This window comes from Ascaphus truei, chromosome 1, assembly GCF_040206685.1.
Source record: "Ascaphus truei isolate aAscTru1 chromosome 1, aAscTru1.hap1, whole genome shotgun sequence".
Taxonomy (NCBI): Eukaryota; Metazoa; Chordata; class Amphibia; order Anura; family Ascaphidae; genus Ascaphus; species Ascaphus truei.
The window spans coordinates 483605326-483617451 of record NC_134483.1 but is presented as its reverse complement, the minus strand read 5'-3'; positions in this window follow the sequence as shown (position 1 = coordinate 483617451).

Below are 12126 nucleotides of genomic sequence, written 5' to 3'. Positions count from 1 at the left end.
GAACTTCCATAAAGTGCTTTGATAGATTATGCTGTTTAAAACCTTTCCGAATATTTGTTAGATGCTCTGCAAAACGTAGTTCGAGTTTTTTTTATTAGTGCGCCCAATATATTGTTTATTACAGGGGCCCTGCACAAGATAAACAGTATTGATGGAATCACACGTAATGAATTGATTGATATCAAATGTAGTTCCTGTAGACTGAGAAGTAGAGCTTTTTATACTCTTAAGACTATGCGGATTTAGTTTACAGGCTCTACATTTGAGACATTTATAAAATCCTTTAACTTTAAAAAATGTTGAATTGTATGTTTTGTGTGTAGATGATTTTACACAACTGGCTGTCAATTTGTTTTTTAAAGTGTTTGACTTAGTGAATAAAACACGTGGAGTTGGAGGCAAATGTGATTGGAGGATTGGGTCTTTTAAAACCAAGTGCCAATGTTTTTTTATTACCTTTTTAATATCTGAGGCTAATGGATTATATTGAGTAATGAGTGGAGTATTAACTGTATAATCACTAACTTTTTTGATTTTGTCAGAGTTATAAAATAGAAGGTCTTGCCTATGAATGCTCTCAACTTTTGAATAATCTAGATCCAAGGTGTTTTTGTTATATATTTTAGACTCAAATTTATCTAATAATGTTTTGGCTTGTTCTTTATATACTGTACGTTATTATCAGAGCAGTTCCTCTTTATTCTTCTCAATTCCCCTTGAGGAATATTCTCTAGCCAGGACTTATAGTGGTTGCTGTTTGTTTAAATATAATTTAAGCAATTTACTGGCTTATGATGTTTTCGTATATATTTGACCTTCATGGATGTAAATAAGTAAATCAAGAAACTCAATATTGGTGGTACTGTAATTATATGTGCTATTATATTATGAATTTAAAATTATAATTATTGTGATTCATGTGTTCAAAAAAAGACATTAGTGTATCGTGATCACCCTCCCAAATAAAGAAAATATCATCCACAAATCTGGACCAGAGTACCAGGTTTGCTCAAAACCCATCCTGGGACCAGAGGTTTTCATGTTCCCATAATCCCATAAAAATATTACCATAGCTAGGAGCAAACCTGGTTCTTCATTTTAGGTATTTCCAGTCCCCTCCTATTACTGGACATTCAAAGTGTATATCCGTTTGTGTGATTTTATTGCAAGCACAGTGCGCATTTTGTTATATTTTTATTTGTGTGTGTGTATTCTTTGCTTCGAATAAGCTCCATACCAACTCTCTACATTTGTGATTAGTCACTTAATAGTATTTATATCAAAGTTAATCCTTTGGTTCTCTATTGCAATACTAGTTAAAACCCTCTGCTCCTATTAAAAACCTCCATAAAATAGTTGTCACTATTGTCATTATAGTTGATTGCATTATAGAATAAATAATATTTGGAATACAGTATGTCCTTTATTTTAGTAATTGGTATATTTTGCAACATTGTGCAAATATATTCATATTTTACATTGCAATTTATTTAGTTCATTAGTTCTTTATTAACAACATTGCTCCCTCCCTGATACTGGTATAACACCTCTTATAGGTTTCCTAATACATTGCAAAGGTCATGTACTATATGTTTTTTTCATTTATGTTAATTAGGCTTGCAATAATACATGCTATATATACTTAATGATGTGAGGGGGGAGGTGCACAACTGATGAAGCTATATCCTTATTGGTGATATACGTAGAGTGGGAGGTCCCTGTTTTGACTGAGCACTCACTGATGCGCTCCCAAGTGCTCCAAAGCTGAAAAAGCCAAAACCAGAAGTGACGCAGCACCCTCCGAAATTGATGAGTGGAGCCTGCGATTGTCAACAGCTAGGAGGCTACCGGCTGAGGAGGGTTCCAATGACCGTCTTGGTGTCACAAAGAAGGCAGAGGCGGTAGCAGCAGCATCTAGCAACTTTCTAATTACTTGTGTTATATGCCTTTTTTATATTCACAAAATTGTAAGTGCGATTCTTATTCTTTTAATATAAAACTTATTTTGCTAAATTGATGTGTGTCAGAGATGTCCCTGATGGGAGTTGAACTTGGTTCCTTCCTGCTCACATTCGGCAGAGACTGGAGCTTATTCAAGACTTCACACGCATCAAGAAAGAATGTAAGCAAGTCTTTAACACCCCAGGCTGTAAGATTACTTCTGCTTCTTCTTTGTTTTAAATTTCATAGAGCCACAGATCGGTTGCAAGATACTGTACGCTCTGGAATTTCGGACCATCACAGCAAAGACGGGCTGGAACGATAAGGCGTTATCTGCAGTTTTCTGGCAAGGTCTCTCCGAGACATTAAAGAATGAATTAGCTGCTCAAGAAAGACCCACGATGCTCGCGGATCTTATTGCCATGTGTATTAGTGTGGATCAACGCCTTCAGGAAAGAAGGCTTGAGCGCCATCACTCACGTTCTCTCACACCAACTGCTCTTGTCCCCAGTCAGTCTCCTCCTATTTTCCCAGATCTTGAGGCTCCAGAACCAATGCAGTTAGGAAGTCACCAGATCTCCCCTTCAGAGAAACTACGTCGGAGAACTGGAGGATTATGTCTTTACTGTGGACTGCCGGGTTACTTGGTGCTTCACTGTCCCATGATGCCGGGAAACGCCAACACCCAATGAAGTATAAGGGGGTCTCATTGGTACCATTTCTTCTTCCCCTCCTATTAAGAGAGGTCTACATACCAGGGTCATGCTGTCAATCTTCCTTGAGGGTCCTGGCTTCCTAGTTCCTGCCTCTGCCTTCATCGATTCAGGGTCTGGGGGAAATTTTGTGGATCAAGATTTCTCCACCACACATAAGATTCCTCTGATCAAGGAATCAATACCGGTGGGTGTAGAGGCTATCAACGGACGTCCTCTCCAGCCAGCCTTCATTTCATTAGAGACTCCTACTCTTACTCTCTCTACGATTGACGGTCACAAAGAAAAAATCTCACTGGATGTTATCCATTCACCCTCTGTACAGGTAATTCTGGGCCTTCCTTGGCTCCAACACCACAATTCGCTTATATACTGGACCGACAAGAGACCTATACAATGGGTTTTTTGCTTCTGAATTGCTCCTGTTTCCTCTGTACAACTTATCACTGACATAGAGACAAGTACTCCTACCAAACCTATGCTTCCTGAAGTATATGCATAATTTATTGATGTTTTTGAAAAGGTTCGTTCTGAAATTCTTCCCCCTCACCGTCTTTATGAATGTCTCATCGATCTTCTGCCCGGTGCCATCATTCCTAAGGGTAGATCTTATCCTTTGTCCCTTCCTGAGACTAAGGCCATATCTGAATATATTCAGGAGAATTTAAAGAGAGGGTTCATTAGAGCTTCATCCTCCCCAGCTGGGGCTGGATTCTTTTTTGTTAAAAAGAAATATGATTCACTCCGTCCATGCATAGACAATAGGGTTCTTAACAAAATAACCCTGAAGAATCGTTACCCCTTGCCACTCATTTCAGAATTGTTTGATCATCTACAAGGTACTTCTATTTTTTCTAAACTTGATCTTCGTGGGGCCTACAATCTCATACGCATTCGACAAGGGGACAAATGGAAAATGGCCTTCAATACGAGAGACGGCCATTACGAATATTTTGTCATGCCTTTCGGGCTCTGTAATGCCTCAGCTGTCTTTTGAGAGTTCGTGAATGATATTTTTCGAGATGTCCTCAACATTTTTGTAATTGTCTACCTATGATATTCTTATTGTTTCTAAATCTATATCCGAACATATCCAGCAAACCACGTTAGTTCTCTCCCGTCTACGTGAGAATCATCTCTATGCCAAGATGGAGACATTTATTGTTTACCTAACATCCACTTCTTTCTTGAGATACATTATCTCTGATAAAGGCTTCTCCATGGATCCTGATAAATTCAAGGCAGTTGTAGATTGGCCCCAACCCACTTCTTTCAAGGCGATTCAGCGGTTTCTTGGCTTCGACAATTATTATCGTAAATGTATCTGAAATTTTTCCGCCCCAGTGGCTCCCATCACGCCCTGATGAAGAAAGATGCGTACACTTCTTCCTGGTCTCCTGAAGCATGCCAGGCTTTTGAAACTCTTAAGAAAGCGTGCTTCTCTGCTTCCATCTTACGCCATCCGGACCCTTAACTTCCTTTCACTTTGGAAGTAGACGCCTTGGATATTGGAGTAGGAGCAGTACTCTCACAGAGACAGTCTCCCCAGGATAAGCTACACCACTGTGGGTTTTTCTCAAAAAAATTCTCTCCCGCGGAACAGAACTACAATGTTGGCAACAGAGAACTCGGATATCAAGCTTGCTCTGCAAGAGTGGAGACACCTCCTGGAGGGCACTGAAAATCTGATTTCAATCCTCACGGACCATAAAAATCTATTTTATATCGAGGGTGCTCGTCGCCTCGGCTCCCGTCAGGCTCGCTGGGCATTGTTCTTTTCCAAATTCAACTATATAATTTCCTACATCCCTTGTACTAAGAATCTTAAAGCTAATGCCTTATCCCATCAATTCGTCAGTGCAGACAGATCCGAAGACATTCCTGAGACCATTCTACCCACTAAATATGTCATCTCTGCTAACTCTTTTGATGTACTGGACAAGATCTTGGAGACTCAGAGGGTATGGAAGTGCCAGAGGGTTGTTTGTATGCTGCACTTCAATTTCAGCAGGAGATCCTTGAGTGGGGTCACTCCTCTAATTCTGCCGGGTACAAAGAGAACTTCCCACCTGATCAGACGCACGTTTTGGTGACCTAATATGTTTAAGGATGTCAAGGAATTCATCAACTTATGTTCCATCTGTGCTCGAAATAAGCCCACCCGCAATAAGCCATCTGGAATGCTTCGTCCTCTACCCATTCCGGACCGACCGTGGACCCACCTCGCAATGGATTTTATTGTTGAGCTTCCAGTTTCTTGTGGGATGAATACTATTCTCGTTATTGTTGATAGGTTTTCCAAACAGGCCCATGTCATTCCTCTCAAGTAGTGGTGTACCGAGTACACGGAATTACCCGGTACCGGCGTTACCAAGCACATTTCCAGCTACCCGGATATTACCCGGACCCGGCAACTGAGACGTGGGCCCGGCGCCGGGTAATGTCAGAGTACCTGAAAATCTAATTGCTTACCTTTCAGCCGGCGTGGGACAGCAGGATTCTATAGTGGAGGTGCGGTGGACAGGTGCGGAGGAGGAGCGGGTGGGAGGGAGGTGTGGTGGAGGACGGGAGTGGAGGTCAGGAGCAGTGGAGGTGCGGTGGACAGGAGCAGAGGTCGGGAGCGGAGGAGTTGTGGGCGGTAGCGAAGGTGGAGCGGAGATGCGGAGGTGCGGCAGCAGAGGAGGAGCAGGTGGGAGAGGAGGTGATGTGGAGGTCAGGAGCCGAGGAGGAGCGGGCGGGAGCAGAGGTCTGGAGGAGCGGATGTGCGGTGTCCGGGAGTGGACGTGTTGCAGAGGTGCGCGGAGGAGGAGCAGCTGGGAGCGTAGGTGCAGCGGCCGGGAGTGGATGTGTTGCGGTGGATGGGAACGGAGGAGGAGCAGGTGGGAGCAGAGGTGGAGGGAGCGGAGGTGGAGGGCAGGAGCAGAGGTGGGGCGGGCGTGTGGTGATCTGTGAACTGCATTAAGGAAACAAGCCGTGCGGTAAGGGATTCCTGCTGTCCCCCGCCGGCCAGAAGACGCTGTCACCAGGTAAGTGTCAAACTGGATAGCCGGGTACCCGGCCGGGTAGAACCATTGATTTTGGCTGGTTACCCGTTACCCGTTTTTTTTTTAAATCGCTACCCGGTACAACTCTACTCTCAAGGGTCTTCCTTAATCTGCCACCTTAGCAGATATTTATATTAAAGAAATATTTCATATTCATGGAGTTCCACTCTATAGTGTCTGATCGAGGGTCACAAGTTCGTCTCGAAATTTTGGCGGGCCTTCGCTCAAAAGTTGGAGATCACTCTTCTTTTTTTCTTCTGGGTATCATCCCCAAACCAACGGACAAACTGAAAGAACAAACCAGTCATTAGAGCAATACCTGCAATGCTTTATTTCTGACGCACAGAAAAACTTGGTGGAACTACTCCCATTGGCCGAATTCACCCATAACTCACACATAAATGAGTCCACTCAAGAATTACCATTTTTAATAAATTACGGGTTCCATCCAGTGAGCCTTCCAATACTTCCGGAGTTCCAGCAGCAGATTCCAGAGAGAACTCGCTCCACAATTCTTGGAAAAGGATTCAAAAGTCTCTACAAGTAGACCCGGCTATGTTGACAATCCGCCTGCCAGGCACGCTTCCGCTGCTGTGGGTGCATGGTTCTATACTTCCCCACCTCAGTACCAGGGTCCTGTCTTGCTCATGGGCAGCACAAGCGTTGCAGGGCAGGTCTCTCAGCATGATGTCTGGGACAATCCTGGGTGCTGGAGTGGCCTTGCTTCTGGCAGTGAGTGGGGTTAGATGGTCTGGGAGGATGCTTTTCTCCTGTCGTGGCCTTACTGGGGTTGTCATTTTCTCAAACAGAAGGGTATACTGTATGTGTATCCTGGCGATGGAGTGGGTGAGCATGGGGGGTCCTGTGGTGTGCTTGGTATTGGAAGTGTGAAGGTCAAATCCAGGGATTCAGAGGATGTACTGGAGGGGGGGAGAGGATATGCGGTTCCTCCATGGGAGAATTAGGCACCTCTAGGTCACCCTCCTGCTCCTACGTTGGACATACTGGGGCAGGGACTCCAAGCAAAGAATAGAGCTCCGCTATGTTCCTCTCAATCTTATCCAGACGAACACCCATGCACCTATCCATACACTCCATGCACTCCAAAAGACGATTCATCTTGGCCTCCATTCTGATCCTGTATTGATCTGTTGAGTTGTCAGTGATTTCAATACCACTAGAAACATCCAGAATGGTGCGAGGAGTGCTGGTTTCATCCAGACGAACATTTGCATGGCTGAGTGCTGGAGCAGGTGACCTGTGGACTTCAGGATGAACATCAGCGGTGCTGGGTGCTGGAGTTGAGCTGGGAACTTCGGGACTAACATCGACATGTGCTGGAGGTGAGCTGGGGTGTTCTGGACCATCATCGGTGTTAAAAGGGTCAGAGCGGGTGGATGTTTGGGAATCGGTGGTGGTGGGTGATGGCAGTCAGAAGTCCCGGACGTCTGATTCGGCTTCAATGTGTGCAGGGGCACTTCTAGGGCCCGTCCAAACAAGTTGATCATTGTTGATTTTGGCCATTTTTTTTCTTCGCACACAAAGGGCGAGGGTTCTTTCCCTTGGGAGCCTTTGGAACCTTTTCTTTAGGCACCTTTTGGCTTTGGCTTGGAAACAGCTTCCGACTTTCGCTTTCTCATGGTCGGCACAGCAGAAGAAAGCAGGTTCCTGCATCCGTAGAATTGGGGTTGATCCATGGAAGCAGATGGAAGAATGCACAATACAGTATCTGTATAGGCGTTCATTCAGATAGAGATCAGCGTGTGGGAGTTTATGTAATTTTTGTCACCTTTTAAGCACTGTGTCACCATTTGATTATTTTGGCGGGCATGGACACAAGCTGCAGGTGTTAAAAGTGGGTGTATACAGTACTTTTCCTGTCGAGCGAGGTCTATTACATTATAAATTCACCATCACTTCTGTTGATTCAATGCACATTGAATACACATCGAATACACATTGAATATACATTCATCTGTGCTTGATTTATTTTCTAAAGCAGCGATGCTGAGGAAAGTTATTTCAAAAGATCTCAGCATGAGAATTAAGGATATGTACGAGAGAGGTCACGGAATTTTACAAATCAAATGCTGGTTGCTTACTTCGGGCTTCGATTTAGCAAAAAGCACTATCATCTATCATGTCCATAGTAAGACAAAAAGTGTAAAGCGGAGTCCCCAGTCATAACAGAGTAAGTATTTTTGTTTTCATTCTGTAAATACTGTATAACTTGTACTGTATTAGCTTTTTTTTTACTTGTTTTCTTTTCAAAATATTTTAGAGCCCAAAAATTACTGTACTACTTTTAGAAGAAAATATAAAATGTTTTTTTTTCCTCTTGCTACTTTTATTACTCTAAAAGCGTCTTGCATATCAAAATGCATTTATTTGTTTACTTGTTTTCTTTGCAATTATTTTACAATACTATATACAGTATGTATATTTGTTTTGACTTATTTTTGGGCCTAACAAATTGGTCTCTTTTCCTTTAAATTGTAGGACGAAATCAGCTTGGCTAATGATGAGCGCTGTGCAGCAACAGTCAAGACTGTTCTAGAGAACAGTCACAATATCACAGTATCTGAGACAAGCATCAGGGTCATGAGACAATAATTGGGATGGAAATATGGACGTGTAAAGTAAGTGTCTTACTGTAATAAATTACAGTATAGTGCAATAGTATGCAGAGTGACAGAACAGGGTTGATACTGTACTGTAATTACTGTGCTATAGTTAGGACAGTACAGATAAAGTGTTGTACAGTACACTACTGTACTTTAGGTAAAAGTGTGCTTTGACTGTACATTACCTGTAAAATTCTTCCTTCTCGTTACAGAGCGTATCCTATGATAAGGGAAGCAAACAAGATAAAAACAGTGGACCAAGCACATGCATGGATCGAAAGGGGTGAGACTTTTCAGGATATCATCTTTTCTGATGAGATAATTATAGCTCTTGACAGATTTGCCACTTTTGCTTAACGCAAAAAAGGACGCCTATCTCTGAAGCCGCTGCCCAAGCACCCACTGAAGATGCATGTGTAGGGTGCAATCCCTAGACATGGACCAGGACGCATAATCATCTTTGAGGGTAAAATAATACACAAAGTCGCATGCTGTAGCCTTATGCACTGTAGGGTATTCTGTACCCTATTGTTCAGCTTTTTCATAATCTTTTCTTCTCTTGTTCCTGGAATCATGGATAAAGTGTTTTTCCAAGAGTAAATTTTCACCCGTATTGTTAAATATATTAGGCTTGACTTCCCATCTGGTGGTCACCGGTTCTTCCAGGACAATGACCCTAAACATAACACCTCTCATGCCTATTTTCTTGTGAGCGGGATCAACAGGGTTAAGATGCCACCAGAGTAAGTGCTACAGTGCACAGTAACTCTTTCTCACTGTTTTGAACTGTTTTTATCTGTTCAACTAATTTGCCATTTTTTCCACTCCAATTCCAGATCACCAGATTTGAACCTCATAGAACTTGTGTGGCATGTATGAAGGATCATATAAGAAAGGTTGTTAAACCGTCTAACAAGGAGGAATTAATATAAGTAATAAAGAGTTTCTGGAACGACATACTCACCGTACAAAAATACAACTATATTGACCATAGTAGCAGCGTTTTGCCCATTCTTTTAGAGTGCAATGGGCATGCCACTGGTATGTAGTAAGGTACTGTACTTTAGTAGGTACAGTAAGAATATAGTACAGGTAAGTATGGTACTGACATTAACCTGTTTTAATATTAGCCTTATTGTATATAAAAGTAATTGAATGTTAACCATTTTATGTCTTGTTTACTCTCCACTTTGTATATATTATACAGTGTACAGTATTTGTATTAGACATGTGTGTATTACCTATTATTTCTAAAAATTCATTATAATTTACATGTACGGTAAACTATAGTTTTTGTTTTGTGTGGCTGTCAGTAGTGTTAAAGAGTCAAGGCTTTCAATTCACTAATCCTGCATCAATTTTTTCCCCTCAGGAGATGCTGTACTACTGGAAGGGGGGGAGGGAAATATCTAAGCTTATTGTACTGTATGCATAATAACAGTCAATATTTTGTCCTAATCCCCACCTCTCTCAATGACAAAATAAATCCACGGACGGTTACATGGGGTGAGATGACTCGGCTAAACCCCATGGAATTAAAACCCACAATAGCCAAAGCCTGAAACATTGTGTCTTTGTGTGTAAATGTACTATTGTGAGGGGGGTGGGGAGGTGCAACTAAATTAGTCCATCTTTGTCTGTGATGATCTTGCAGGATTACAGTAGAATTAAATCCTTGGAACTGTTTTAAAATTGATTAAAAGTTATCACTCACTTGAGACCATGTTTGTGTGTGTATGTTTGATATTTCCATAAAATGTATGAAAAGCAGACCAAGCCTACCCAAAGTTGAAGGTCTTGAATAGTATTCCCCCCTCTCGCAAAAAAATAGAGTATGCCACCTCAAAAAGACATAAACAGGAAATGATTTTATGAATGTAAAAATTGATAAAATATTAAAACAATGCATTGCATAATGTTTTCTTAAAACCACTCATTTATTAAGCCCTTGTCAAGAAAAAAAAAGATATGCTTTTTTTCTGGCTTCGAATTTGACATTGGCAGTGAAGTCATTCTCGAGAAATCACAATGCAGGATTTATCACTCATGCACATGCGTGTGAAACCAGGCAATGGAATTTCTCAGCAAGGAATCAAAGGCTCAAATATTATGTGACTTTCTTTTTTAAGGAAGAACCCATGGCCCGGGGGGAGGTGTGGAATACAAGTTGAATGCCTTTTGCTTGGCTTTGTGAGGGTGGGGGGTGGGGATGATGCAACTAAATTAGTCTATATTTGTCTAATGCTGTGATGGGTGTGCAGGATTAAAGTAGAATGAAATCCTTGGAACTGTTTTAAAATTGAATATAAGTTATCACTCACTTGAGACCATGTTTGTGTGTGTTTTTGATATTTCCATAAACAGTAAGAAAAGTAGACCAAGCCCACCCAAAGTTGAAGGTTTTGAATAGTATTCCCCCCTCCAAAAAAAATTGTATGCTGCCACCTCATGAGAAATAAAAAGGAAGTGATTTTATGAATGTAAAAATTGATAAAATATTTAAAAAATGCATCACATAATGTTTTCTTAAAATCACTCATTTATAGTATTAAACCCTTGTCGAGGGGAAAAAAAGAATAAAGAAAAAAAAATGACTTTTTTTCTGACTTTGGCAGTGAAGTCAACGTGAATTTCTTCTTGAAAAATCACAATGCAGGACTTATCACCCATGTGCATGTGTGTGAAACCAGGCAAAGACATTTCTCAGCCAAGAACCGAAGCCTGAAATCAAACAGTAATAGACTTTCTATGTGAATGCCCTATCGCTCGGGAGAGGTGTGGATAACAATTTGAATGCCTTTTGCTTGGCTTTCTGAGGGTGGTGGGGGTCAGGGGGAGTTGCAACTAAATTGTTTCTTCTTCGTCTAATGCTCAAATGAGCGTGCGGAATTACAGTAGAATGAAATCATTTGAATTGTTTTAAAATTGAATAAAATGTATCACTCTCTTGAACGTGTGTATATGATATTTCCATAAACAGTACGAAATGCAGACCAAAGCTCACAATTAATCTCTCCTTTTCAAGACCAAGCCTAGCAAAAGTTGAAGGTATTGAATAATAAATAATATAGAATAAAAGTTATTAATATTTATTTTTGGGGTTTCATACCCGAATTAATGACACATACAAAGTATAATTATACTGCAAAATGCAATATCATTGATAAAATTAAACAGCTGTGATTTTAACAATGTAAAAATTGATTGAATATGAAAACAATCACAATTCTTCTTTCCTTCTCAAGAAAAAAAGAATGTCCCTTTAAAAAAATGTTTGTTTTTGCGTTGGATTTCAACGCTTCTAAGTCCGATTCATAATGCACGTTGAACCAGGAAATGGAAATTTCTCTACCAGCAGCCAAATCATGAAACCGTTGTCTTTTTTTTCTCATGGCCTATAGGAGTTGTTCATAGCTAGTCCCATGTCTTTTTCTTGTGGGGGTGGGGGGTGTGAGTTGCAACTGAATTGGTCTATCAGAGTACTGCACGGATGATCGTGAAGGATTAATAAACAACTGTTGAAACTGTTTTAAAATCGATTGAATAAGGAAAAAGGGGGAGGGGGAAAGGTCTGTATAGGTGGTGAGAGGTGCCTGGGGCTAATGGATAGACAAGACCACTGGTTTAAGAGAAGACGAGAACAGAAAGGGCCCCCGTTTCCTAACACTCAAATCATGGGTAATGGATGGTTTAAAATGTAACCTTTATTGGTATACTGTATAATAAAATAATGTGACTCAAACTAACAAAATACAGCTCAACCCCGTTATACAACACGGTTTGAGCGTGGACCCCCGAATATAA